Raw genomic sequence first — 20634 nt, 5'->3', positions numbered from 1 at the left:
CTGGCCGCTTTATTAAAGAATGTTTCATTTTCTACATGAAGCGTGGAATATTTTTTTTATTTTGTTGGTTTTGGTTGTGTTGCTCATAAGATGTACGAGTATGTGAAAACGTTGAGAACTGGCAATAAAGAAAAAAAGAAGCGCAGTCGTGGCCGAGTGGTTAAGGCGATGGACTTGAAATCCATTGGGGTTTCCCCGCAGAGCTTCGAATCCTGTCGGCTGCGTAGCGGATTCTTTTGCTTCTGCCAGCCCTTCGTGAACGCGTATCAATGTGGCGCAGTAGCGCTGCGGCGCATATGCGCAGTCGTGGCCGAACATTCTACTTTCGGCCACCGAGCGGGACGGACGGCGAATCATGAGCTCCAGCGGAGCGGCGATGGCGGCCGTGGAAACAGGCCTGAAGAAGTTCAAGATAGCGAGTATCAGATGATTTTACCAACTCTGCCCACCGGACGTATTGTTTTGAACACGGTTTTTTTTTTGCATGGAGACCCACGAGTGCGACCGTTTAGAGTCGAAGATTTCCAAGACGCGCTGACCAAGACCGGTACGCTCCCTGACGTGGTGGCTTTGGGGGCGTACCAAATCAACCACGTCTGGGCGGTGACTTTAGGCAACGCGGAAGCAACGAAGCGGGTTTTCGCCTTCAAGGAGCTGTACGTGAAGGGGCACCGGTGCCTTGTCCTGGACCCAGAGGACCAACAGGTGAAGCTTCGACTCCACTGGATGCTTCATGGCGTGGCCGACGACGACATTCGGACGGCGCTTGCGGCGTTTGGGAAGGTCAATGAAGTGACCCGTGAGCGCTGGCGTGTTCAAGGCGCCCACGAAAGGGTTCAACCACGAGAACTGTGCTCCTAAAGATGAAGCCTGGTATGAAGATCGAGGACCTGCCGCATCAGATAAGAGTTGCAGGAGAGCTGGCCCTCGTAGTCGTGCCTGGACGGCCGATGCAGTGCTTGCGCTGTCGCGGCACGGGCCACGTACGCCGAGAATGCAAGATACCAAGGTGTTCGAAATGTAGACGTTTCGGCCACGGTGAGGAGGAGTGCGTACGGACGTACGCAGTTGCTACAGGAACTGCGTCGGCGGTAGATTCGGCGGACCACATCATGGACGTTGACGAAGCGGAAGCAGCTGCAAAAGGAGCCGGGGAAGACGAGAAGCCTGCGGTGACTGCAAGGTCTTCGGTGTCTGAGGGAGAAGGAAAAGAAACGATAACCAAAGAAAGCAAACAAACGGCAACGATACGCTGCGAAGGAAAAGAAGACAGGAGGGCGACTGGTGCCGAGGGAGCACCAGAGCCGGACGTGTCTGAACTAGGGAACAGACAGGAGCCGCTCGACAAGAGCGGCGGCTGAGAGTTGAGTGTCACCGGCACAGCGAAACGCACGCACACCGAACGCGGCAACGAAAAGGACCAGGCGGCGGCCGCTAGCAGCGAGGAGCCACCGACGAAAACGACACAAGGGAGATGACCACTCTTCGAAACAAAGCCAAATGTAAGGTCGGAAACGAGAGTCGCCGAAAAGCAGGCCTTGCAGCTAGGCCTACCTGGCCAAACAGGTGACCCCGGCACCAACAAAAGCGTCTAGCGACGTGCTGGACGCGAAAGGTAAGCACCATGCTCTCGGCCTCTTATCACCGCAGCAAAATGGCTTCTGTACTCACGCTTAAAGTTGCCAGTCTAAATGTACGAGGCTTAGCCACAAAGAAAAAGCAGAGTCATGTGCTGCGCCTTCTAACTGACCAAGATATCGATATGCTTGTCTACAAGAAACAAAGGTCGAAGGGGAAGAAGAGACTGAGAGCATGGTGCAGCGTTTCACGTCTAGGTTTTACGCCATTGTCAGTCACGCAGTTGGTACTTCTGCCGGGTGTGTCATGTTTGTCAAAAAACTGCCTGGTCTAGTTATTCAGTCGCATGTTTCACTTCCTTCAGGACGAGGAGTTGTCTGTGATTTCGTTTTTTGTGCTACTGAATGGCGCGCTGTCTGTATATATGCACCCACCGCAGTTGAGGAGAGGACTGTCTTTTTTGAATTTATTAAGCAGCACCTGAACACGGAAAGGCAGCTCATTCTGTTGGGTGACTTCAATTGTGTTCTGAGCGCCTATGAAAAAACTAGTGCGCGTACTTTCAGGGATAGTAGTACTGCCGTTCTTATTCGATTAATTGATGAATTTGCTTTAGAGGACGTGGGAGAATGCCTGGTGAGCAGGTGTCCAGTTAAGTACACTCATTTTCAAGGTACCAGCCACGCCCGACTCGACAGGATTTACGTGTCTGCATGTTTGGTCCCACAGTGTCATGGCTATGGCGTAGTGCCCGCGCCCTTCTCGGATCACTGCATGGTTCAATGTTTGATTGGTGCAAAAAAGCGAAGCAGCTGTTTTCAGTGGGATCTTTGGAAGTTAAACAACAAACTTCTCAGTGATCAAGAATTCGCTAAGGGAGCGGAGGAAGAAATTAGTAAAGTCACTGGAGGGGGAATACATGAATTGTGCCAGGAATGGGAACTGTGCAAGCAGCAGATCAAAATAAAAGGAATCGAAAGGGCGAGCTGCATACGGTACCAATAAAAATTAAATGAAACGCAGTTAAAGTCTATGCGAGAAAAATTATTAGCTCTGGAGTGCGAAGCACCGGGATTATATATGGACGACGTTAGGAAAATAAAACAAAAACTAGAAATTAATGAAGAGGAACGCTATCGTGGAGCGCTTGTGCGCGCGAGAGCCGAACAACTAGCCGTGGCGGAGACGCCCAGAAAACGGGCGCTAGGGATGGAAAAGGCGCAACAAAAGAAGGAGCCATGTCACTGAGGTACAGTGGGCGGGTCGCACCGCAACAGAGAATAGAGAAATCGGGCAAGCTTTCTTTGAGTATTACCAGGCATTGTTTGATTTGCGTAATGTCGACCTGGACCGGTTTAAAGAATCGTATCTGCGGGCGATGCCACGACTAGACGAGGAACAAAAAGCAAGACTGGACACGGCCATTAGCGAGCAGGAAGTAGAGCGTGCAATAGATAATTTAAACCCTGGTAAATTGCCTGGGCCTGATGGCTTGAGTGCAGCGTTCTAGAAAATTTTCAAGCAACAACTAGCTCCAGTGCTGACTTCTTTATTCAATGAGGCATGTGAAATAAATGTTTTACCTGTGTTGTTTGGAACGTCACATACTCTACTTATTCCAAAAACCGACAAAGTAGATAAACTTAAGCAGGTATCGTCATACAGACCTATCGCTCTGACAAACGTAGACTACAAAATCTACATGAAGGTTCTTGCCAGCAGATTACAGAGTGTTATAGGCGAGATAGTTGGCCCTCATCAAACGTGTGGGATCAAAGGCCGTTCCATCGTTTACAACATTCACAAGGCGAGGTGTGTACTTGAATGCTGTGACGCCACATATGCACGTGTCGCACTATTACAATTAGATTTGGAAAAGCATTTGATTGTGTACCACATTGTATTTTGTTTTGCATCCTGGACTACATCAATATAGGTTTGGTCATCCGGGAGGGAGTGAGCTTGGCGTACCGAAACTGCACTACGAGGCTACTTGTTAATAAGTTGCTGGGGGCCCCCATCAACGTACGACGTTCGGTGCGCCAAGGTTTTCCCCCTCAGCCCTCTGTTGTTTGATATATATATTGAAGCACTGTGTCTGAACATAATACAAAGCGATGAAATTCATGGATTTAGACTACAAGCAACCGAAGTGAAATTGCTTGCGTATGCAGACGATGTTGCAGTTCTTTGACAGGGACAAGGAAAGTGTTAGTAGAACAGATGAAAGGGTGCAGTGCTTCAGTGAGCTAACCGGAAGTCGGGTGAATTGGGATAAGTGCCTGGGATTTTGGCACGGAGAATGGCCTTCAACCCCAGACACTTTTGCCAACGTGGCTTGGGTGACAACGCCTCCGAAGTACTTGGGGCTGCCGCTGCAATTTTATAGAGACACTGATCCGTACTGGCGAGCGCAGCTGCAAGAGACGCGAGAAAAAGCGGACAGATGGACAAGCGCTCATCTATCTGTCTTCGCAAGAGCTACGGTGTGCAATCTTTTTTTTATTAGTAAGTTGTGGTATGCAATGCAAGTGCTACATTGTTCCCGAGTAAACGTGCAGAAGCTGCACCGTGTATTTGCTGTCTTTGTTTGGGCGTCCACATGGGAGAGGTGCAGCCGCACGAACTTGTTTCGGCAGGTGAAGGCCGGTGGTGTAGGACTGGGACATTTGTTTGTGCGACAGATCGTAAACAGGTTTTTATTTTTCCGTGATGTTAGAGACCCATTCCTGCGCACCGTGTGTCAACAAAGACTCGGGTATGTTTTGCCTGAGTATGTTGTTACAACGCAATGTAGTTCAAGAAGTGTTTGTGGTTTCTTTAGAGAAATTGTTCAAAGTGTCAAATTTCTAAGTGTACGTTTTTCGATGCAGTATTTCAGTAGCGTTGAAAGGAAAACATTGTATAAAGATGTTTGTGACGCGCTGTTTCCAGTGCCCTTGTACAGGACCATACACTCTGGAGGCCCAGGTGGCAATGTTTTAAAAAGAGTTAAAAAAATGCAGGTATCGCCGGGAGCCAAATCTTTCTTTTTCAAGTTACACACTGGAACTTTAACTGTTAAGTCCTTTCTAGAGGAAACGGGTTTATATCTACCGGGGGGTTCCCAATGCCTTATATGCAAGCAGCTTGAGAGAATAGACCACGTTTTTCTTCATTGCTGGCAAGGGGTATTTTTCTGCGACGTGCTCCAAAGAACCATTCAAAAAGAATTACCGCTAGACTCTCACGGGATCCGGTACCTGCCAACGGATAATGAGGATGGCGTCCCCTTTGACCAGATTATGCTGCTGGGCCTCCACAGTATATGGCGCTCTCGAATGGCTGGCTATTTTTGTGATCCGGACGCGCGACCAACACGTATGTATTTTCGCGAAGGCGTACACAGATTCTTGGAGACTTTGAAAGCGCAAACAGATGTTCCTGAGTGGCTGTCAAGGCTGGAGCCTTTGGTAGAGCTCCGGGAATTTCAAAGATGACAACGCCAGGCCTCAGTGGCAGTTAGGCCACTTGTGCCTTCTGGCGCACTATATATATATTTTGTGTACTTTTGTCGTATACTGTGTCGAAGACCTCCCATAAAAAAAAGCGCAGTCGTGGCCGAGTGGTTAAGGCGATGGACTTGAAATCTATTGGGGTTTCCCCGCACAGGTTCGAATCCTGTCGGCTGCGTAGCGGTTTCTTTTGCTTCTGCCAGCCCTTCGTGAACGCGTATCAATGTGGCGCAGTAGCGCTGCGGTGCATATGCGCAGTCGTGGCCGAGTGGTTAAGGCGATGGACTTGAAATCCATTGGGGTTTCCCCGCACAGGTTCGAATCCTGTTGGCTGCGTAGCGGTTTCTTTTGCTTCTGCCAGCCCTTCGTGAACGCGTATCAATGTGGCGCAGTAGCGCTGCGGTGCATATGCGCAGTCGTGGCCGAGTGGTTAAGGCGATGGACTTGAAATCCATTGGGGTTTCCCCGCACAGGTTCGAATCCTGTTGGCTGCGTAGCGGTTTCTTTTGCTTCTGCCAGCCCTTCGTGAACGCGTATCAATGTGGCGCAGTAGCGCTGCGGTGCATATGCGCAGTCGTGGCCGAGTGGTTAAGGCGATGGACTTGAAATCCATTGGGGTTTCCCCGCACAGGTTCGAATCCTGTCGGCTGCGTAGCGGTTTCTTTTGCTTCTGCCAGCCCTTCGTGAACGCGTATCAATGTGGCGGAGTAGCGCATCGGTGCATATGCGCAGTCGTGGCCATTCTGCTTCCGGCAGCCGAGCTGAGCGGTCAGCAGAATCATGGGCTCCAGTGGAGCAGCGACAGCGGCCACTTTTGGCCGCGGCAACAGGCTAAGTGACGATAAGGAATATGCATTTATCCTGCCGCAACTGCCAAAAGGACAAGTGGTAATTAACACCGTCTTTTTGCTCGGTGATGTTCGCGCCAGACCTTAAGAGGTCGAAGATTTTAGAGACGCCCTACTGCCGACGGGACTGTTGCCTGACGTGGTATGCATAGGGGCGTGCCAGATCAACCACGTCTGGGCAGTGACCCTCAGCGATGCGACTGCAACAAAAAGGATGCTGGACCTTAAGGAACTACAAGTTAAGGGACGACGGTGCGTCATCGTTGACCCGCAGGACCAGCAGGTGAAGATTAGGCTTTACTGGTTGCTGTACGGCGTTGCCGACGAGGATGTCCGGACGGCGTTCGCGGCTTTCGGCAAGGTGGAGGAGGTGGGCGTGGGGACCAAGAGGCATGGGGACCAAGACATCAACGACCAGGACCGTCCTTCTCAAACTGAAGGCCAGCGTGAAGGTGGAGGACCTTCCTCATCAGATCCGCGTTGACGGTGAGTTGGCCTTTGTCGTCGTTCCTGGTCGACCGATGCAGTGCCTGCGCTGTCATGGCACAGGACACGTCCGCCGAGAGTGCAGAGTCCCCCGCTGTTCCCGGTGCAGACGTTTCGGCCATGTCGACGCTGACGGCGTCAAGTCTTATGCCGCTGTGGCAGGCCCACCAGCTATTGACGTGTCGGCAGAGCACGTGATGGACGTGGCCGAGGCGGAGGACGCGGCTAAAGGAACCGGTTACATGGTGTCGACAGCGACAAGTAGTGGGACGACGACTTTGGAGGGAGACGGAAAGGCGGCTGAGGCTACTCAGAAACCGAGTAGGGCGGAACAGGTCGCTATGGCTGAGGGGCAGGCAACGGGAAGCGTCAGTGAAGACGCACCTGACGACGCGACCGCAATGCAGCAGGACGAGGGCGTCACCGACGACGACCGTACTGGGGCTCTTGCTGCTTCCGTCAAGCGCACCCACGACCAGACGAAGCACCGCCAGGATCGGGCAACCAGCACCAGCGAGGGACCGCCGACGAAGGTGCCTCATGGGAGGCGGATGGGATATAAGCCAAAGCCCAACGTACCGCCTGAAAACAAGCCTGTCGACAAAGCGCCACCGCCTAAGGACACCAACAAGCTGAGAGGTCCCGGAGGCGGCTAGCCGATGGCTAGTCGTGAGCGGTAAGCACCATGCTCCGGGCCTACTTTTCCTTTAGATCAAGATGGCTCAAATAACGTCCCTTAGGATTGCCACATTAAACATGAGAGGACTGGAGGCTAGTCGTAGGCAAAGTCAGGTCCTACGGTTGGTCACTGACCACGACATAGACGTACTAGCCGTCCAGGAAACTAAGTTTGAAGGAGAGGAGGAGACCGGGAGCATGGTGCGACGTTTCACGACTAGGTATTTTGGGGTGGTTAGCCATGCGTTAGGCACGGCTGGAGGGTGCGTTCTTCTTGTGAAAAAGCTGCATAGACTGCAGATTCAAAGTATTTTTTTGTGTCGGTCAGGAAGGACTGTTGTTTGTGATATTGTTATGTGTGATGCTGAGTTCCGCGTGATATGCGTATATGCGCCGAATTCAGTAGATGAGTGCGTCCGTTTTTTTTTTTTTCAAACCTTACACAATATGTTTGTTGTAATATGCGCGTGATGCTGTTAGGTGACTTTAATTGTGTTGAGTGCTGAAGACGATAATGCAGGTGTGCGTGACCGAAGCAGTGAAGTGTTATCAAATTTAATTAATGAAAATGAACTCAATTATGTTTTTGAATGTCTGGAAGGGGGGCGTCAAGTGACTTTTACACGTTTTGAGGGCAGCAGCCATGCGCGTTTGGACCGAATGTACATTTCTTTGTATACAATTCGAAGATGCCACGGTTATTGTGTAGTACCAGTGTCGTTTTCAGATCACTGCCTGGTGAAATTTAACGTAGGTATAGTGAAAAGGAGACGTGTATTTAACTGGGATATGCGGAAAATGAATGCCTTGTTACTAAACGACCAGCCCTTTTTACAGGTAGTACGGGATCGCTTCAATCGCTTTCATTTTAACCTTTTGTTTAAAACATTCCCACTTCTCGACGACTGTTCCCGCTGCATCACATGAAGTTCAATGTGATGCAGCGGGAACAGTCGTCGAGAAGTGGGAATGTTTTAAACAAAAGGTTAAAATGAAAGCGATAGAAAGATCCAGTTGTAAAAAATTTGAGAGGGAAATGAAAGAAAAGGGTTTACGAACACTGCTTGAGCAGCTGCTAACGCTTGAGTGCAGAGCGCCTGATGCGTACAAAGACGATGTGCGAAACGTCAAAGAAAAACTTCACCTGTTTGACAAGGAACGCTATTAAGGTGCCATCGTGCGAGCACGAGCAGATGCACTAGCGGCAGGGGACACGCCCACGAAAAGGGCGCTCGGTTTAGAGAAGGCGGATGGACGAAGAAACCATGTCGACCAGATCTTAGTGAACGGGAATGTCGTTGAAGACAGTGATAGCATTCGTGAAGCCTTCTTTGAGTACTACCAGTCGCTTTTTGCATTCCAGGAAGCGAATGTTGACGGTTTTAAAGCAGGTTTTCTGCATCGCATGCCTCGTTTGAGTGATGATGTTAAAAAGCGATTAGAAGAAAAAATAATGGAGAGGGAAGTCGAAAAAGCAATCGACGATTTGAACTTGGGTAAATCACCGGGACCTGATGGACTCAGCGCAGGTCTATATAAAGCTTTTAAAAGAGAGCTGGCGCCTTTGCTAGCACACGTATTTAATGACGCATACGAGAACAAATCATTACCACCTTCCTTCGGAAAAACGCACACCATTCTAATACCGAAGAGCGATCACGCACACAAACTCAGATTCGTGTCATCCTACAGGCCAATTTCACTAACACACGTCGATTATAAAATATTTATGAAGATTTTAGCTAGCAGGCTTCAAGGTGTCATCAAGGAAATAGTCGCAGACCATCAGACGTGTGGCATCAAAGGGCGATCTATTTTTTCGAACATCCATAAGATGCGATGTGTGCTCGAGTGTTGTGACGTCACAGGTGGCGGAGTTGCAGTTCTTCAGCTCGATCTCGAGAAAGCGTTCAATTACGTCGCTCACGTTATTTTGTTTGCCATCTTGGATCATGTTAATGTCGGTTCCATCATCACTGAGGCCGTGGCCTTGGCGTACCAGAATTGCACAACAAAATTAATTATTAATAAGTCTCTGGGGGCCCCCATTAACATCATGCGTTCAGTGCGCCAAGGCTGCCCCCTCCGCCTGCTGTTATTTGCTATCTACGTAGAAGCAATGTGTGTAGCAATTAATGAAAATGACGGAATACGGGGTTTCAGATCGGCAGCGACAGAAGTGAAGTTGCTTGCATATGCAGATGGCATCGCAGTGTGTTGCACTGACAAACCGAGTGTAACGGAAACAACATCTGTAGTAAAGCATTTCTGTGCCGTAACGCGTAGCAGAGTAAACTGGGGCAAATCGCTAGGGCTGTGGCACGGGGACTGGTTTTCTGCACCCGACTATTTCGCGAACGTGAACTGGGTGAAAACTCCGACAAGGTATCTGGGTGTTCCCCTAGACAGGTACAATAGCAGCGACGAATACTGGAGGAACCAAACCAAAGAACTGAAAGAAAAAGTAGATAAATGGAAAGGTAATAACCTGTCCATTTTTGCAAGAGCGAAAGTTTGTAACGTGTTTTTTATTACTAAGTTATATTACGTTTTGCAAACACTGTACTGTTCTAGAGTAAATGTGCAAATGCTGCACCGAGTGTTTGCGGTTTTCATCTGGGGATCAACATGGGAACGGTGCAGCCGAACAAATTTGTTCAAAAGAGTGAAGGATGGGGGTGTGGGCCTGGCGCATCTTTTTGTTCAAGTTGCCAACCAATTTTTGTTTTTTCGCGATGTGCGCGATCTTTTTCTGCGCACCGTATGTCAGCTAAGGTTGAGTAATGCTTTGCCGGCACATGTTGTTAGCACGGCAAGCATGACGGGAACGCTGCGTGGTTATTTCAAGGAAATGGTCGACAGTGTACACTTCCTTTCTCTTCGTTTTACAAATGATTACCTTTGTGAAGTGAAAAGAAACATTTTATAAAGACGTATGCGACATTGTATTCCCAGTGCCCTTATACAGAGCCATATACAGTGGAGGGCCAGGACAGGACGTACTTAAACGAGTAAAACACATGCAGGTGCCACCAGGGGTAAAGACCTTCTTCTTTAAGCTACACACCGGAACGCTCTCCGTGAAGACGTTTCTAGAGGAAAGGGGCTGTCTCGTACCTTGGGGGTCGCACTGCTTGATATGCAAGAAGCCCGAACATATAGATCACGTTTTCCTACATTGCTGGGCGGCAGTTTTCTTCTGGGACGTCTTAAAGCGAACCCTGAAGAAAGAGCTATCGGTGGACCCCCAAGGTATCAGGTATCTGGCCATTAAAGATGAGGACGAGGTTCCCTATGACTTTGTTATGTTGAATGCTCTCCACTGTATATGGCGGGCTCGTATGGCAGGGTACCATTGCGATCCTGACGCTAGGCCAGCTCGTGCTTATTTCAAAGAATGTATCTCGCGATTTATTGAAATTCAGAAAATAGAAGAATGTGTACCGGATTGGCTGTCGAGGCTGGAACCCCTGACAGCCATGAAGGAAATTTAGTTTGACAACGCCTGTCCAATATGGACAGACGGCTCTATTGTACGGTTTCTTTCTTTACGTACCTTCCGTTGTTGTTTTTTTCTCCTCCAGTGGTTCGAATTTGTGATACATTAGTGTCTGCTAACTGTATGGTCTTAGTAACGTCGAAGGGCGGCAATAAGCAAAAAAAAGCGCAGTCGTGGCCGAGTGGTTAAGGCGATGGACTTGAAATCCATTGGGGTTTCCCCGCACAGGTTCGAATCCTGTCGGCTGCGTAGCGGATTCTTTTGCTTCTGCCAGCCCTTCGTGAACGCGTATCAATGTGGCGCAGTAGCGCTGCTGGGTGTTGCGCAGTCGTGGCCGAGTGGTTAAGGCGATGGACTTGAAATCCATTGTTGTTTCCCCGCACAGGTTCGAATCCTGTCGGCTGCGTAGCGGATTCTTTTGCTTCTGCCAGCCCTTCGTGAACGCGTATCAATGTGGCGCAGTAGCGCTGCTGGGTGTATGCGCAGTCGGGGCCGAGTGGGGATTCCACTTCCGGCCACCACAGCGGACGGTCACGGAATGTTGTGCTCCGTAGGGGCGGTTCATGCGGCCCAGCCGGGCCGCGGTATCAGGCTTGCGGAAACGTCTTCACAGGATTACCAGCTTGTTTTGCCGCATCTGCCATCAGGTATGACCGTGTGTAATACCGTGTTTTTGCACGGTGATTTGAAGGCCAGGCCCTATCGAGTCGAACATTTTCGCGATGCGCTTGACCGTCATAAGCTGTTGCCGGAGGTGGCGGCCTTCGGGGCCTACCAGATGAACCATGTCTGGGCTATAACATTCAAGGACGAAGTCGGAAAAAAGAAGCTGCTGTCAGCGAAGGCCTTTAGTGTCAAAGAACACCGCTGCGTCGCCATTGACCCTTGCAACCAGGATATTAGAATGAAGCTGTTCTGGCTGCTTCACACGACTCCCGACGAGGACGTCAGAGCAGCCTTGGCGCCGTTCGGAACGGTGACCGAAATTTCCAGGGAGCGGTGGCGAGTACCAGGGTGCGGCGACAAAGGTTCTCACACGCGTCTGGTATCGTTACGGCTGAAGGCTGGTATGACCATGGAAGACATCCCGCATCAGCTACGAGTATCAGAGGACCATGCGCTCGTGATTGTTCCAGGCAGAGCTCCGCTCTGCCTCCGGTGCCGCGGCACCGGCCATATACGGCGCGAGTGCCGTGTGCCACGCTGTGGACTCTGTCGTCGTTTCGGCCACGACGAGACCCAGTGCGTGAAAAGCTACGCTAACGTGACCGGGTCTGGCCGGAGCGACGCGTTAGACGAGCACTTGATGGATCAAGCGGACGCGGAAGAGACTGCTGGAGCGGGCGGAGACCCACGAGGCACGGAAGAGAAGCCAGTGGTCATGGCAAGCGTCAAGTGCCAACCCAGAAAGGGCAGTAGCGAGGCAGTGGCCAAGAATGAAGTGCAAAGTGAACCGTCTGCAGAAAATTCTACGGTGCGTGAAAGTGAGGGGGACGCGGAGGCTGCCGAGGGCGTTCTGCGACAGGGCAACTCTGGCGCTGCCTTCATCGAAGAATCCGGCGAGAGAATGGACCAGGCCAGCGCCGTCTCAAAGAGACCTCGCGAAATACCCGATCAAGATGTCAGACTTGAGCAAGACGACGGTGACAGCAGCGAAGGGCCACCCACGAAGGCTTCCTCTTTCCGGCGGTCTACACTCAAACCCAAGCCGAACGTTCCGCTCGAGAGGAGGCCGACGCGAGAACATCCACCTGAGGGGCGCCAGACGCCGACCAATCCGCCAGGTGGTCGGCAGACGCCGACCGTCCCACCAGACGGGCGACAGACGCCGACTGTCCCACCAGATAAGCGGACAACGCCGACAGTTCCCCCGCGGTAGCGGGGTTCTGTTCAGTAGAAGGCTCAGTAAGGACTAGGTGCTGCGGAACCTTTAAGTGAATGATGAGTAGCGCATTTGGTAACGTCATGCCTTCGCCGTACGAGACGGAGCTTATGATGGTGTAGGGTTTTGTTTTTTGTAAGTTTGGCGGTCTTTGATCTCCGAAATGTATTGTAGTTTGTGCTTGCTCTTCTCTTTCAATGGCAAATAATCATGGAATAGCAATACGTATTGGCACGCTTAACGTACGAGGGCTAACGGCTAGACGGCGACAAGCACAATTAAGTCGCCTGATGCTGGAAAACGACATAGATATTCTTGCTGTTCAAGAAACTAAAATTGAAAGCGAAGAGCAAACGGACAAAATGGTTCAGGTTTTTAAATCCCGTTACAACACTTGTGTTTGTCATGGAGTAGGTAAGGCCGGTGGCTGTCTTTTATTTTTGCGTAATTCAATAGGTATTGTTGCGCAGAGTGTAACGTCGGCCCAAGATGGGCGATTGGTCCTATGTGATTTCTCTTTCAATAATATTGATTGGCGAGTTGTCTGTGTGTACGCTCCAAACAAAATTAGTGATAGGAAATCTTTTTTTAACTTTGTTGAGTCACACCTGACGTGTGAAAGAAATGTTGTTCTTCTTGGTGACTTCAATTGTGTTTGCATGTCCGAAGATAGGGTGCCCAGTAAAATAATACGGGATACAAGTGCGCATCAACTCTGCGCAATCGTGGCAGACTATGATTTAGTAGACGTTGGAAGCATATTAAGCGGTAACAGTGTTGTTTTTACTCATTTCCAAGGGCAGAGTCACGCTCGACTAGATCGTTTGTACGTATCAGCAAACCTTGCGCGAACGGTCAATAGCTACGCAGTAAAGCACGTGAGCTTCAGTGATCACAGCCTAGTAACGTGTACATTGGGCACGAAACATAGAGGGTCTCACTTTAACTGGGAACTGTGGAAAATGAACGAAACGATCTTAAGTGATGAATGGTTTGTCAAAACGGTAAAAGGAAAAATGGACGTAATGCAAATAGATGCTACAACAAATTGGGCTGAGCTGTGGGAGCAGTTTAAAATTGAAGTGAAAATGAGTGCGATCGAGAGGGCTTGTGTGATGCGTCATAAAGCTAAACAAAGAGAGAAAGAACTGCAAAGCATGCTCGATTATTTTCTAAACGCGGAGTGCACAATACCGGGATTGTTTTCGAAACAGATTAGAGAAATTAAACGCGAACTTGAAAGGGTGGACGCTCAAATTTACCAAGGAGCCGCGATAAGAGCACGATCCGAGAGGCTGTGGCTGGGAGAGGCGCCAACTAAGCGCGCGCTCAGTGACGAAAAGGGTTACGCATCCAAAAACATAATAAAAGAAATTTGTTTTAACAACACAATGTCAAAAGACCCAGAAGTAATTGAAAAAGCTTTCGTTGAACACTACCGAGCGTTGCTCGGTAGGCAGGTGCCCGTAACAGAAGAGTTTGTGAACACCTTTCTAACACTTCTGCCAAAATTACAAGACGAAATAAAAGATGGACTCGAGAGACCGATCTCTGCGAAAGAAATTACAGAAGCCATAGAAGACTTGGGTAAAGGAAAGGCGCCTGGACCAGACGGCCTACGAGCAGCTTTCTATAAAACTTTCAAGGCCGAAATAAGCGAGATACTGCACTGTGTAATATCAGAAGCTCATGAAACTAAGCACTTGCCGCCATCATTCAGAAAAAGTCATGTTGTGCTTATACCGAAAACCACCGATACGGTAAAGCTGAAATCTGTCGCTGGATACAGGCCCATAAGTCTTACGAATTCGGATTATAAAATCTACATGAAGGTGCTCGGAAAAAGGATGCAGTCAGTTATTAAATCCATAGTAGGCCCACACCAAACATGCGGTATTAGGAATAGAACAATATTGTCGAATATTCACATCGCTAGGAGTATATTGGAATGCTGTGATGCGAACCTCGAATGTGTAGCAATGGTTCAGTTAGACCTAGAAAAAGCTTTTGACAGGGTTGCTTACAGCATACTTTTTGCCCTGCTAAAACACATTAATGTAGGCGAAGTGATTCAGGACGGAGTAGCCATGGCTTATGAGAACTGTTCCGCTCACCTTATAATCAATAAAAGGCTCAGCGAAAATATACCATTATTATCCAGTGTGCGCCAGGGGTGCCCTTTGTCGCCCTTACTTTTTGCGATTTTTCTTGAACCTTTCTGTTTGAAGGTACGAGAAAACGAAAACATTCGCGGCTACCGTCTTTTAACTCAGGAAGTAAAAATACTAGCTTACGCAGATGACATCGCACTTTTTTGCATTGACCAAGAGAGCATTCGGGAGGCAGTCAAGGATGCAAGAGAGTTTTGCAGTCTAACGGGGAGTGCCATAAGCTGGCCAAAAAGCTTAGGCTTCTGGCACGGTGAATGGGACAGCCGGCCTACAGTGTTAGAAACAGTACCGTTCACAGATACGCCAACCAGTTATCTTGGTGTTCCTTTGGAATACTATCGCGATACCACGACGCAATGGACTGAACAAACTGAGCGGGCTAAAGCACAAACAACGAAGTGGGGAGGCAAGAATCTGTCAATATTCACGAGAGCCACTGTCTGCAATTTATTTCTTGTCGCTAAAGTGTTTTATATGTTGCAAGTTTTATGTATATCCCGAGTTTGTGTACAAAAGTTGCACAGGGTTTTTGCTATGTTCGTGTGGGGATCAGGATGGGAGCGCACGAGTCGTCTGAATCTGTTTCACGCTGTGCAGAAGGGAGGGTTGGGTTTGTCGCATTTATTTTTGAAACAAGTAGTGTCGCGTTTCATGTTCTTGCGCGACGAAAGCGATTGTTTTTTGCGGTGCGTTATCCAGACGCGATTAGGTGACGCACTGCCAGAATATGTTGTGACGTCGTATGGCATACGTCAAGTGGTTGTCCGAGGTTTTTTGTTTGAAGTTATAAGCTCTTTCCGTTTTCTAAAAGTACACTTTTCTTTGGAATACCTGAACACAGTCGCAAGAAAGCGATTATACCGAGATTTAGTTAATATCATGTGTCCAGTACCAATATACCGTGCAGTATATGCACTGGGGCGTGAGCAGAATGTCTTAAAAAGAGTTAAGAAAATGCCTGTAAGAGCAACAACAAAAACTTTTTTTTTTCATGCTACACACTGGCACGCTTCCTGTCAAGCCATGGCTGCAGGAGAAGGGGATCTTTGTACCCTGGAGTGTGAATTGCCAGATATGTCAGAAACCGGAGACAATGGAGCATATTTTTCTGGAGTGCAGGGACTCAGTCTTCCTTTGGGACATTCTACAAAGGACACTAAAAAAAGAATTTCCTTTAACACCTTTTGGAATCCGTTTTTTACCGTTTGAAGAGACAGAAGGCGTGCCATGTGATATGGTGATGTTACTCTGCATGCACAGCGTGTGGAAAACACGAATGGCGGTGCGTAATGAGGATGTTGACGCAAAACCGGCCAAAGAATATTTTGCTGAAAATGTATTGTACATTCGCGAAGCGTTTAAAGCGCTCAGCGAACCACCTGAGTGGTTAACAGCATTTGAACAGCTTGCAAACATTCAGCCTTTTTAAACCAAAATTAAACGACAAGGTACACCCGCACATTGAACTGTCCTTTTTGTTTTGTAATCGCAGCGGAGAATAGCTGTGAATCGTGTATTTGTTATAAAACAGGCAATAAAGAAAAAAAAAAAAAAAACAGTCGGGGCCGAGTGGTTAAGGCGATGGACATGAAATCCATTGGGGTTTCCCCGCACAGGTTCGAATCCTGTCGGCTGCGTAGCGGATTCTTTTGCTTCTGCCAGCCCTTCGTTAACGCGTATCAATGTGGCGCAGTAGCGCTGCTGGTTGTATGCGCAGTCGTGGCCGAGTGGTTAAGGCGATGGACTTGAAATCCATTGGGGTTTCCCCGCACAGGTTCGAATCCTGTCGGCTGCGTAGCGGATTCTTTTGCTTCTGCCAGCCCTTCGTGAACGCGTATCAATGTGGCACAGTAGCGCTGCTGGGTGTATGCGCAGTCGTGGCCGAGTGGTTAAGGCGATGGACTTGAAATCCATTGGGGTTTCCCCGCACAGGTTCGAATCCTGTCGGCTGCGTAGCGGATTCTTTTGCTTCTGCCAGCCCTTTGTGAACGCGTATCAATGTGGCGCAGTGGCGCTGCTGGGTGTATGCGCAGTCGTGGCCGAGAGTCCTACGGTTGGCCGCTGACCAAGACCTAGACGTTCTAGCTGTCCAGGAGACAAAGGTTGACGGAGAGGAGGAGACCGGGAGCATGGTGCGGCGTTTCATGACTAGATATTATGCGGTCGTGAGCCATGAGGTAGGGACGTCCGCCGGTTGTGTCCTGTTTGTTAAGAAGTTGCCTGGCCTTGTTGTTAAAAATGTATTTTCATGTCAAACCGGAAGGATCGTTTTTTGTGATTTTGTTTTTCGTGAATTGGAATTCAGAGTCATGTGCATATATGCACCGAATGCTGTGGAAGAACGCGCTTCATTTTTTGCGAACCTTTTTCAGTATATTAGCACTGATAAGTGCATGGTTTTGTTGGGTGATTTCAATTGTGTTTTGAGGGCTCGGGATAGAGTCAATAATGCTGGTATTCGCGATAAAAGCAGTAGTGTTTTGACTAAGCTAATTAGTGATAATGAACTGGACGATGTCTGTGAGTGCCTGGAGGGGGAGCGGGAAGTCATGTACACACGATTCCAAGGTAGTAGTCATGCGCGGTTAGAACGCATATACGTATCGCAAGACATAATTCCAAAGTGCCATAGTTATTCGGTGGCACCAGTATCGTTTTCAGATCACTGCATTGTGAAATGTCATATAGGCACGGAGAGGAAGAAACAAGATTTTAATTGGGAACTATGGAAAATGAATGCCTTACTACTAAAAGACGAGCCATTTGTAGAGGCAGTACGTGAGGCCGTCAGGAAAGTAAGTGAAGAAAACAGTGAAACAATAGCAGAGAAATGGGAATACTTCAAACAAAACGTAAAAATGAAAGCTTTAGAAAGATCGAGCTGCTTACGATTTGAGAAGGAAATGAAAGAAAGGGGCTTACGAAAGACACTTAAGCAGCTGATACCGCTGGAGTGCGAAGAGCCTGGGACGTATAAGCAAGATGTAGGAGCCATTAAAGAAAAAATCGAGCAGCTTGACAAGGAACGGTATCAAGGTGCGATTGTGCGAGCAAGAGCAAATGCATTAGTAGCTGGAGAGACGCCCACTTAACGGGCGCTGGGACTCGAAAAAGCGCAAGCTCGACGGAATCATGTCGACAGAATTTTATGGAACGGCACAGTTGCCGACGATAGTAAGAGCATAGGCCGAGCGTTTCTAGAGTATTATCAGTCACTCTTTGCGTTTCAAGAAGTGAATATAGACGAGTTCAGAAGGGCCTTTCTATCTCGGATGCCGCGAGTGAGTGACGATACAAAACAACGATTGGAATGGAAAATAACAGAACGTGAAGTTGAAAAAGCGATTGATGATTTGAACCAAGGCAGATCACCTGGACCGGACGGTCTGGGCGCGTGTTTATATAAAGCTTTTAAGAAAGAACTGTCGCCGTTACTAACAGAGCTGTTTATTGATGCGTATGATAACAAAACTTTGCCGCCTTCTTTTGGAAAAGCTCATACCATACTCATCCCTAAGAGTGACCAAGTGGAGAAACTTAGGCTAGTAACATCTTACAGGCCAATATCTTTAACCAATGTTGATTATAAGGTTTTTATGAAAGTTTTGGCTGCCAGACTTCAAAGCGTCATAAATGACATAGTGGCAGATCACCAAACGTGTGGTATCAAAGGAAGGTCCATTTTTTCGAATATTCACACGATGCGGTGCGTGCTGGAGTGCTGTGACGCCACCTCGGGTGGAGTCGCGGTGCTCCAGCTGGACCTCGAGAAAGCGTTTGATTGTGTCTCTCATGATATTTTGTTTGCCATTTTGGATTACGTTAATGTTGGTTCCATCATCACTGAGGGAGTGGCGTTGGCGTACCAGAACTGCACAACACGCTTAATTGTGAATAAATCATTGGGGGCCCCCATTAACGTCATGCGTTCTGTGCGTCAGGGCTGCCCTCTCAGTCCTCTTTTGTTTGACATTTACATAGAAACTATGTGTTTGGCAATAACTGAGAATGAGCAAATACGTGGGTATAGCTTGGCAGCCACACAAATCAAGCTCTTGGCATATGCAGATGACATCGCGGTGTGTTGTACAAGCAAAGAAAGTGTGACGGAAACAATAAGGGTAGTGAAAAATTTTTGTGATGTGACGGGCAGTAGAGTGAACTGGGGAAAGTCCCTCGGTTTGTGGCACGGAGAGTGGTCTTCGGCCCCGGACCATTTTGCAAATGTGAGCTGGATAAAAACCCCGACCAAGTACTTAGGTGTCCCCATGGGCAGTTACAAAAATAGCGACGAATACTGGACGAACCAAGCAAAAGAAACAAGAGAAAAAGCAGACAGGTGGAAAGGCATCAACCTGTCGATTTTCGCAAAAGCAACTGTGTGTAACATGTTTTTTATTACGAAGTTGTGGTACGTCATGCAAACGTTGTACTGTTCAAGGGTAAACGTGCAAAGGTTGCACAGAGTGTTCGCGGTTTTTATCTGGGGCTCTACCTGGGAAAGGAGTAGCCGAACCAATCTGTTCCGGCACGTGAAGAAAGGGGGGCTGGGCTTGGCGCATCTTTTTGTACGCCAGCTTGTGAACAGGTTTTTGTTTTTTCGGGATGTGCGTGATCCGTTTCTGCGCACTGTATGCCAACTCAGGTTGAGAGGTGCTTTGCCGGCACTTATTGTTAGTACAGATAGTATGCCCGGAACGCTTCGTGGCTATCTTAAAGAAGTTGCAGATAGTGTGCGCTTTCTTTCTGCGCGTTTTTCTTTTGAGTATTTATGTAACGTTAAAAGGTAAACATTGTATAAAGATATTTGCGATATTGTATTTCCAGTGCCATTGTACAGAGCGCTATACAGTGGAAGATCAGGACTGGATGTCCTTAAGCGAGTGAAAGATATGGAGGTGCCTACTGGGGTAAAGACATTCTTTTTTAAATTACACACAGGAACACTCTCAGTGAAGACATTCATGGAAGAACGTGGCTTTCTTGTACCCTGGGGCTCCCACTGCTTGATTTGCAAGCAACCAGAAACAATAGACCATGTCTTTTTGCATTGCTGGGCCGGAGTGTTCTTCTGGGATGTCCTACAAAGAACAATGAAGAAGGAGTTACCGTTAAATCCGCATGGCATCAGGTACTTAGTGGTAACGAATGACGACGGGGTTCCCTTCGACCTAATAATGCTCAAGGGCCTTCATAGTTTATGGCGTGCAAGGATGTCTGGGTACTACTGCGACCCGGACGCTAGGCCTGCGCGTACGTATTTCCGCGAAAGCATGTCTCGTTTCATTGAAATAAAGAAAATACAAGAATGTGTACCCGAATGGCTGTCGAGGATAGAACCTCTGACAGCACTGAAAGAATTTTAATTAGACAACGCCAGTCCTTATAGGACTGATGGCATGTATGTTCTTTCAAAATGTTTTGTATTTGTTAATTGCGCATTGTAATTTTGTTCTGTATTATGTGCTCTGTACAATGTCGAAGACCGGCAATAAATAAAAAAAAAAGCGCAGTCGTGGCCGAGTGGTTAAGGCGATGTACTCGAAATCCATTGGGGTTTCCCCGCACAGGTTCGAATCCTGTCGGCTGCGTGGCGTATTCTTTTGCTTCTGCCAGCCCTTCGTGAACGCGTATCAATGTGGCGCAGTAGCGCTGCTGGGTGTATGCGCAGTCGTGGCCGAGTGGTTAAGGCGATGGACTTGAAATCAATTGGGGCTTCCCCGCACAGGTTCGAATCCTGTCGGCTGCGTAGCGGATTCTTTTGCTTCTGCCAGCCCTTCGTGAACGCGTATCAATGTGGCGCAGTAGCGCCGCGGTGCATATGCGCAGTCGTGGCCGAGTGGTTGGATTACACTTCCGGCCGCGAAAGCCTACGGACGTGTTTTTCTTGTGCTCCAACGGGGCGGTGTTAGCGGCCCAGTTTAGCCGCGGAACCAGGGACGACATGGAAGACAACCAGGACTACCAAGTGCTCCTGCCTCATTTGCAAAAAGGTCGT

General features: G+C 48.6%; 12 non-coding genes across 12 annotated transcripts; all 12 read left to right on the top strand.

Annotated features, from left to right (window-relative positions):
* The first annotated feature begins 142 nt into the window (after positions 1–142).
* Positions 143–224, top strand: TRNAS-UGA (transfer RNA serine (anticodon UGA)). The gene has a single exon. It is a non-coding gene; the product is annotated as a tRNA-Ser (tRNA).
* Positions 225–5168: 4944 nt separating this feature from the next.
* On the top strand, positions 5169–5250 carry TRNAS-UGA (transfer RNA serine (anticodon UGA)). The gene has a single exon. It is a non-coding gene; the product is annotated as a tRNA-Ser (tRNA).
* Positions 5251–5326: 76 nt separating this feature from the next.
* TRNAS-UGA (transfer RNA serine (anticodon UGA)) lies at positions 5327–5408 on the top strand. The gene has a single exon. It is a non-coding gene; the product is annotated as a tRNA-Ser (tRNA).
* Positions 5409–5484: 76 nt separating this feature from the next.
* Positions 5485–5566, top strand: TRNAS-UGA (transfer RNA serine (anticodon UGA)). The gene has a single exon. It is a non-coding gene; the product is annotated as a tRNA-Ser (tRNA).
* Positions 5567–5642: 76 nt separating this feature from the next.
* TRNAS-UGA (transfer RNA serine (anticodon UGA)) lies at positions 5643–5724 on the top strand. Its single transcript has one exon. It is a non-coding gene; the product is annotated as a tRNA-Ser (tRNA).
* A 5026-nt stretch (positions 5725–10750) lies between these two features.
* On the top strand, positions 10751–10832 carry TRNAS-UGA (transfer RNA serine (anticodon UGA)). Its single transcript has one exon. It is a non-coding gene; the product is annotated as a tRNA-Ser (tRNA).
* A 75-nt stretch (positions 10833–10907) lies between these two features.
* TRNAS-UGA (transfer RNA serine (anticodon UGA)) lies at positions 10908–10989 on the top strand. Its single transcript has one exon. It is a non-coding gene; the product is annotated as a tRNA-Ser (tRNA).
* Positions 10990–16191: 5202 nt separating this feature from the next.
* On the top strand, positions 16192–16273 carry TRNAS-UGA (transfer RNA serine (anticodon UGA)). The gene has a single exon. It is a non-coding gene; the product is annotated as a tRNA-Ser (tRNA).
* A 76-nt stretch (positions 16274–16349) lies between these two features.
* TRNAS-UGA (transfer RNA serine (anticodon UGA)) lies at positions 16350–16431 on the top strand. The gene has a single exon. It is a non-coding gene; the product is annotated as a tRNA-Ser (tRNA).
* A 76-nt stretch (positions 16432–16507) lies between these two features.
* Positions 16508–16589, top strand: TRNAS-UGA (transfer RNA serine (anticodon UGA)). Its single transcript has one exon. It is a non-coding gene; the product is annotated as a tRNA-Ser (tRNA).
* A 3556-nt stretch (positions 16590–20145) lies between these two features.
* On the top strand, positions 20146–20227 carry TRNAS-CGA (transfer RNA serine (anticodon CGA)). The gene has a single exon. It is a non-coding gene; the product is annotated as a tRNA-Ser (tRNA).
* Positions 20228–20303: 76 nt separating this feature from the next.
* On the top strand, positions 20304–20385 carry TRNAS-UGA (transfer RNA serine (anticodon UGA)). The gene has a single exon. It is a non-coding gene; the product is annotated as a tRNA-Ser (tRNA).
* Positions 20386–20634: the final 249 nt, after the last annotated feature.

This window comes from Dermacentor andersoni, chromosome 1 (genome assembly GCF_023375885.2).
Source record: "Dermacentor andersoni chromosome 1, qqDerAnde1_hic_scaffold, whole genome shotgun sequence".
Lineage (NCBI taxonomy): Eukaryota > Metazoa > Arthropoda > Arachnida > Ixodida > Ixodidae > Dermacentor > Dermacentor andersoni.
This window is presented reverse-complemented; position numbering and strand designations above follow the sequence as displayed.